The sequence below is a fragment of the Camelus ferus genome, unplaced genomic scaffold (assembly GCF_009834535.1).
Source record: "Camelus ferus isolate YT-003-E unplaced genomic scaffold, BCGSAC_Cfer_1.0 contig1013, whole genome shotgun sequence".
Taxonomy (NCBI): Eukaryota; Metazoa; Chordata; class Mammalia; order Artiodactyla; family Camelidae; genus Camelus; species Camelus ferus.
This window is the reverse complement of record NW_022587700.1, coordinates 91,187-97,186: the sequence shown is the minus strand read 5'-3', so window position 1 is coordinate 97,186 and position 6,000 is coordinate 91,187.

Genomic DNA, 6,000 nt, shown 5'->3' with positions numbered 1-6,000 from the left:
TTGAAAAAGTAAACCTAGTTCTGAGCGAGTGTAAATCCAAACATACAGAGCTTGAGATTTTTATGGGCTAATCAAATGGGAATGTCTACTTGTCAATTATAAGTATATTTCTGGGACTGAACTGAGATGTCCATGCTGGAAAAGATTTGACAGTTAATCAGTGGACAGAGAGCAGTTGAAGCCACGGGAATAAATGCCACCCACTGACAGTTTACCAAAGAAAAGGGAAGGAGGGCACTTCTGGTTCAGAAAATATGGCAGACCAGAAACTTGAAGACCCACTCACTGAAGACACATAAAAACGTAGGACACAATGCCGCCAATCTTTTCTTGTTTTTTACAGGCACCTTTATTGTGGTATGATTCCTGTACAGTAAAATACACATATTTCACATGTTCTATTTGATGAATTTGATAAATGTCTACACCCAGAAAACCATCACCACGATCAAGACAGCTAACATTTCCATCACTCCCCAAGAGGGGCACTTTTTGAATCCCCATATTTATCCCTTCCCATCTCCTTCTCTCCCTGGTAACCGTAAGTTTGTTTCTCTATGTCTGTGGGTCTGTTTCTCTTTTGTAGTTAAGTTCATTTGTGTCTTTTTTTAGATTCCACATATAAGTGATATCATATGGCATTTTTCTCTTTTTCTGGCTTACTTCACTTAGAATGACTATCTCTACGTCCATCCATGTTGCTGCAAATGACATTATTTTGTTTTTTTCATGGCTGAGTAGTATTCCATTGTATAAGTATACTACTACTTCTTTATCCAGTCAGCTGTCGATGGACATTTGGGTTGTTGCCATGTCCTGGCTATTATAAATAGTGCTGCTGTGAGCATTGAGGTGCATGTGACTTTTTGAATTAGAGTTTTCTTCTGACATATGCCCGGGAGTGGGAAGGCTGGATCATGAGTTAAGTCCATTTTCAGTTTTTAAAGGAACCTCCACACTGTCTTCTCTAGTGACAATGCAGCCAGTTTTGTGAAAGCAGAGCCATGCTCAGAAAGTAACGGGTATTTCTAGGGGCCAGACATGAAACACAGTGAGTGTGGCCTGTTCAAGAATCAGAGGGCAGTCTGCCAGGGCTGGAGGAGAGTGACAAGGGAAGTGTGGTACAGGTAGGATTCAGACCACATGGGGACCTGACAGGCTGGGATAAGGAGCCTGGGCCTCCAGTCATTCCTTGGTAACCATGGGGCACTGGTTCCAGGACTCCCCCCAGACGTCAACATCCATGGATGCTGACACCTCTTGTATAAAATGACATAGGACTTGCATGGACTCATGTACATCCTCCCATCTACTTTTTTTTATATATACAAACTTTTTTTATTGAGATATAGTCATTTTACAACGTTGTATCAAATTCCAGCATACAGCACAAGTTTTCAGTTATACATGAATATACACATATATTTGTTGTCACTTTCTCTTTTGCTGTGTCCTCCTGTGTACTTTAAATTATCTCTGGATTACTTCATGGTATCTAATACAACATGAATGCTATGTAAGTAGTTGCCAGTGTATGGCAAATTCAAGTGTTGCTTTTTGAAACTTTCTGTTTTTTCCCGAATATTTTCAATCCACAGTTAGTTGAATCTGCTGGATAGGGAGCCCCTAGATACGGAGAACCCCCAAGCTCCTCCTTCCCACCTCCTAAATTTCCACTGCAAGCACTGAAGGGGTCCAAACATAGAAGAGCGCCATCTACCTGCTGGAAACCCTGAGGAATTCCTTCAGCGTATGTAGCGCAGGAGAGAAGGCTTAGGGCCAACTAGTGGGAAAGGAGGGCCTGCCTGGAGAGGAAGGAGGAAGGACCGCAGTGGAAGCCAGCTCGTACCCTTACTGGAGCTAGCTGATAGCAGTGAGGGACGCCGAGGAACTGGGGACACGTCACGTGGGGGGCGATCCTGGCCGCCAGGTGCAGGGTTCACATAGCTGGGACCCAGTTTGCAAGATCAAAATAACAAGGAGGGAGAGGGGCTGCCTCAGCCCCGGGATCCTGACAACGGCCACAGCGCCATGACCCCAGCTAATGCGGCTCCCCTAGTAAGCCAGAAAAAGGAAACTCTGAGCCAAGATATTGCAGATTCCACCGCAGCCACACGGATAACTAGATCTCTAAGCTGACAAAATGTAACCACCAGAAACAGGAATCTTTCCTTTTCTCTTCCTTTGGACCTTTGGACAGGGAGCCACACATCTTTACTGGAACCACCTTTAAATCCGATAGAGAGCTCAATTTTTCAGGAATAAGCATGGAGAAAAAGAGTGGGGTGATGGTTTAAAGCGGAAGTCAAAGTGGAAGCCCATCTGAGAAATGGTAAAAACATGCTTCTCAATGAATTCGAGTTATGGCAAAAAGAAGGAGGAAGGTTAAGGAAATCTCTATTAATATCCATTCAGCATACAAGACTAGCCAGCCATAAAAAGACAGCACCTTAAATTAAGAATTTTTTTTTTTTTTGGTGATGAAAAACAATGCCTTAATTTAAAATAAGGTTTGGGCTATGAACAACACACTGAGAGTTGTTGATGAGGAGAACATAAATCTGCATATAGATATGTAAGTGTTCCAAGTCCACCGCTCGAAAAAAATTAGTCAATCATGTGTCCAGTTGATTGGGAAATCCCGATAAGTAAATAACTCAAAAGTGGGAAACACATGGGATTAAATAGTGGTAGTGAGCAATGAAATCCAAGATGTTTATACCTATATTTTCTTTGTTAATGTAACAAACTTAAAGCAACTGTCTAAAAAGTAACTGGAGCACACAAACACACACACACACACACACACACACACACAATTTGGAACAGCAGAGAGGTAAAATATGCTAAATTTATCATTATTGAGGAACAGGATCTAATAGATTATTTCATTTTTGAGACTCTTATAGGAATACTGGTCCAATTGCATATAAAGTTATGAACTTAGAGATGATTTATAAAAATTTAGAGAGAATTTTCATTAAGAGGCAATATAGCTTCCAAATCACTGAAGAGAAAATTAACAATAAAAAATTAATCAATCCAGGTAATATGGAGTAACACTGACCATATTTACCAACCCTACAATAAACCACAAAATGGATAAAATATATGAAGCAATGATTTTTAAGACACGTGAAAACGATCATCCACTAGGACCTTGTCCTGCCACCTCTATGCCAAGGCTGCTAGGCCTCCTACTGCCATCACCAAGGATGTCCACCAGGAGGCGACATTTCCTTCCTCTGCTCCTACTGCAGAGCCAGTCCTGAGCAGTCCTTTTCCAGGTTTTGGCAGGCAGCTCCCAGAAGTGCTCTCTTGGGCCTTGGTCCCTTTTAGCCACCAGCAAAGGGATCAAGGATGAGCAGTGAGCCTCCTTCCTCATCCAAGACCTAGGAACCTATCTGACTTCTGAGCAGCCCTTCACTCTTATCTGCTGTCTGGTACTCACCGCCCAGCTTCCCAAGTCCCCGGCTTGGGCAGCCTGCACGCTGGCCACAGCCCATCAGAATCTGTTCCCCCGCCAAGAGGCCACGCTGTGATCGTGAGCAGGGCTCCAGGCCTCTGGAGCAGCGTGGCTTGGACTGCGTCCTGGTCCTGGGCTCGCTAGCTCCATGTCCTTGGTTGAGTCAGTTAACATCTCTAAGCTACAGTTTCCTCATCAGTGAAATGAAGACATAATCAATATGGAAAAAAAATCAGAATCTGAGGGGGACTAAATTTCTGGTGATTGAAGATTATTTTAATTTTGAATTATACAGCAAAGGACATCATACAATTTTTACTACTTCATAATTCTAAAGGACAGCTTCTACTATTAAAACTAATACATGCACGTACACACAAACACACGTGCAGACACACTGGCTCTGCTCCACATACATCCCCACGGGCACACACACATGGAGTCATGTAACACACACACACTCATAACATACACACAACCACACACGCTCTCAGGCGCACACACATACATAACATACAGAACCATATACATCCCCAGGCATGCGCATGCACACACACACACACACAGTCATGTACCACACACGTCCCCAGGTGCGTGCATGCGTACACACACGTCTTACACACTTTGGCGTTATTCTAAATCAATTTACAATTGAGGGTCACAGTGTCCATTGTTTTATCCACTCAGAAGATCCTGACTTTGGAGCGTGAAGCAGGAACCCCTCCTCTCTGGAGATGGTCTTTACCACTTACAGTCTCAGTAGAGCCAACATAACTGCTCTGGACCTTTGGAAGTGCAGGGCCAGAGCATACCTGGGAGCTCACATCCTATACATGTAAACATGTTAAGTGCAGTAGGGTCTAAACTCCTGCCTTTACAAATATACATTCATTATAAGGGGGAAGGCCAGGTTCAAATTTAGAATTCCCAGACACAGGGGAGTCCGGCAAAGAAAGTGAGCGTGTGGGGAGAGCTGATACCCAGTCTCTGATCACTATTCTGACCCTTTTCTTCCCAATGCTGGGTCCATCCCTTGCCACAAGGGGCCTTGTATGTGCACAGGGGGACACTCAGACCTCATGTCCATGCTCTGCTCATACCCTCCATGCAAACAGCTGCCTTTTGGCCTCTCTGTGAGTCCTGGGAATCTGAACTCCAGGGAGAGCTGATGCAGGCACTAGAAATGGGTCAGGGGCTGCTGAGACAGGGCATTTGGGGTCCTGGGTTTCTAGAGCACGGGGCGGAGCCAATGACCATGTCCCCTTGGCCCTGCTGACTCCACCCCATGGAGGGCGTGGCCAGAGGAAGTGTCAGGGCCAGAGGGACCCTCTGTAGTGCAGGACCCAGGGCAGAGGGCCCCCTTGCCGGGGTCTAAGGGCAGAAGCCCCAAGGAAAGGTCTGAGGAGGCTGTAAGGTATCTTCATTCCCATTAATTAAAAAAAATAAAAGCATACCACAGGCGTGGGTGGAAAGGGTTTTGTTACAAGGGAAGGCACTTGACAAGGTCTGGCCATAGAGGGCTGGTAGGTTTGCCAGGTTGAGGAACCAAGATGCCGTTAGTCTCCACTGGGTCTAAACACCTCCTGAATTCCTCCGGGTGACACTGAAATGCAGTGAGACACGGAAACCTCTTAAGTTGTTAAAATCTTCATGGTGAGCCATTCAACTCTCTCCTCATTCTTGGCTATGAAAGCACGATAAACACAGGCCAGAAACGCATCAGCCTGTTGGTTGGTTCACTATCCGCCTGGTGCTCCCTCTTGTAGGAGCCTTTATCACATCACCCAGGGCTGACCCGGCTCAGGATTATAGCTGATTTTCCGCACGTGGCATCACTTGCTGGTGACACGAAGCAGGCACGTTAGCCACCTCCAAAACTCTGAGGCTCCTCCTGGGAGGAGCCTGCAGACCCCCAGTCTAGCCTCTGCACCACAATGCTCCTTAGTGCCACTCCCATCTTGCTGCCCTGGCCTCTAGCTCTGACCAGAACCTCGCTGGATTGTCGATAAATGTCACCCATATACCACGTCTAAGCTTGGGGTCCAGATGTGACCATGGTTCTTATTTACTTCCCATCGATTGATTGATCTTTGTGTAATCGTGTTGGCAGGAAGGCCATTACCACCCTCTTGAGGCCTCCCCGAGCCGCCTCTGTCTATAACTGTCCTAGCACCCCAGGGGATCGGGTCTGAAGCCTGGAACTCAGACAAGATGGCACCTGGAGAGACAGGAATCCACTCCTGCTGTGGCTTCTGCTGAGGCTCGAGTGTGGCCATAAAAACGGATCCCACAAGCCCTGACGTCACTTGACTCGCTGCAGGGATGCTCCCACACTGCCCCGTTTCCCCCAGAGACCGAGGGCTTTCTGCTTGTTCCCGAAGGCCCCACCCCCGTGGGGGCACTGGGTCCAGTGGAGCATCCAGCCTGGTTCCCCGCCAGCCCTTAGGGCCTTGGTGGGGACTGGAACATCAACTACCCTCCCCTTAGGGGCCCGTTTGTCCTTTCCAGCCAACAGACCTAGGTCATAAGCACTT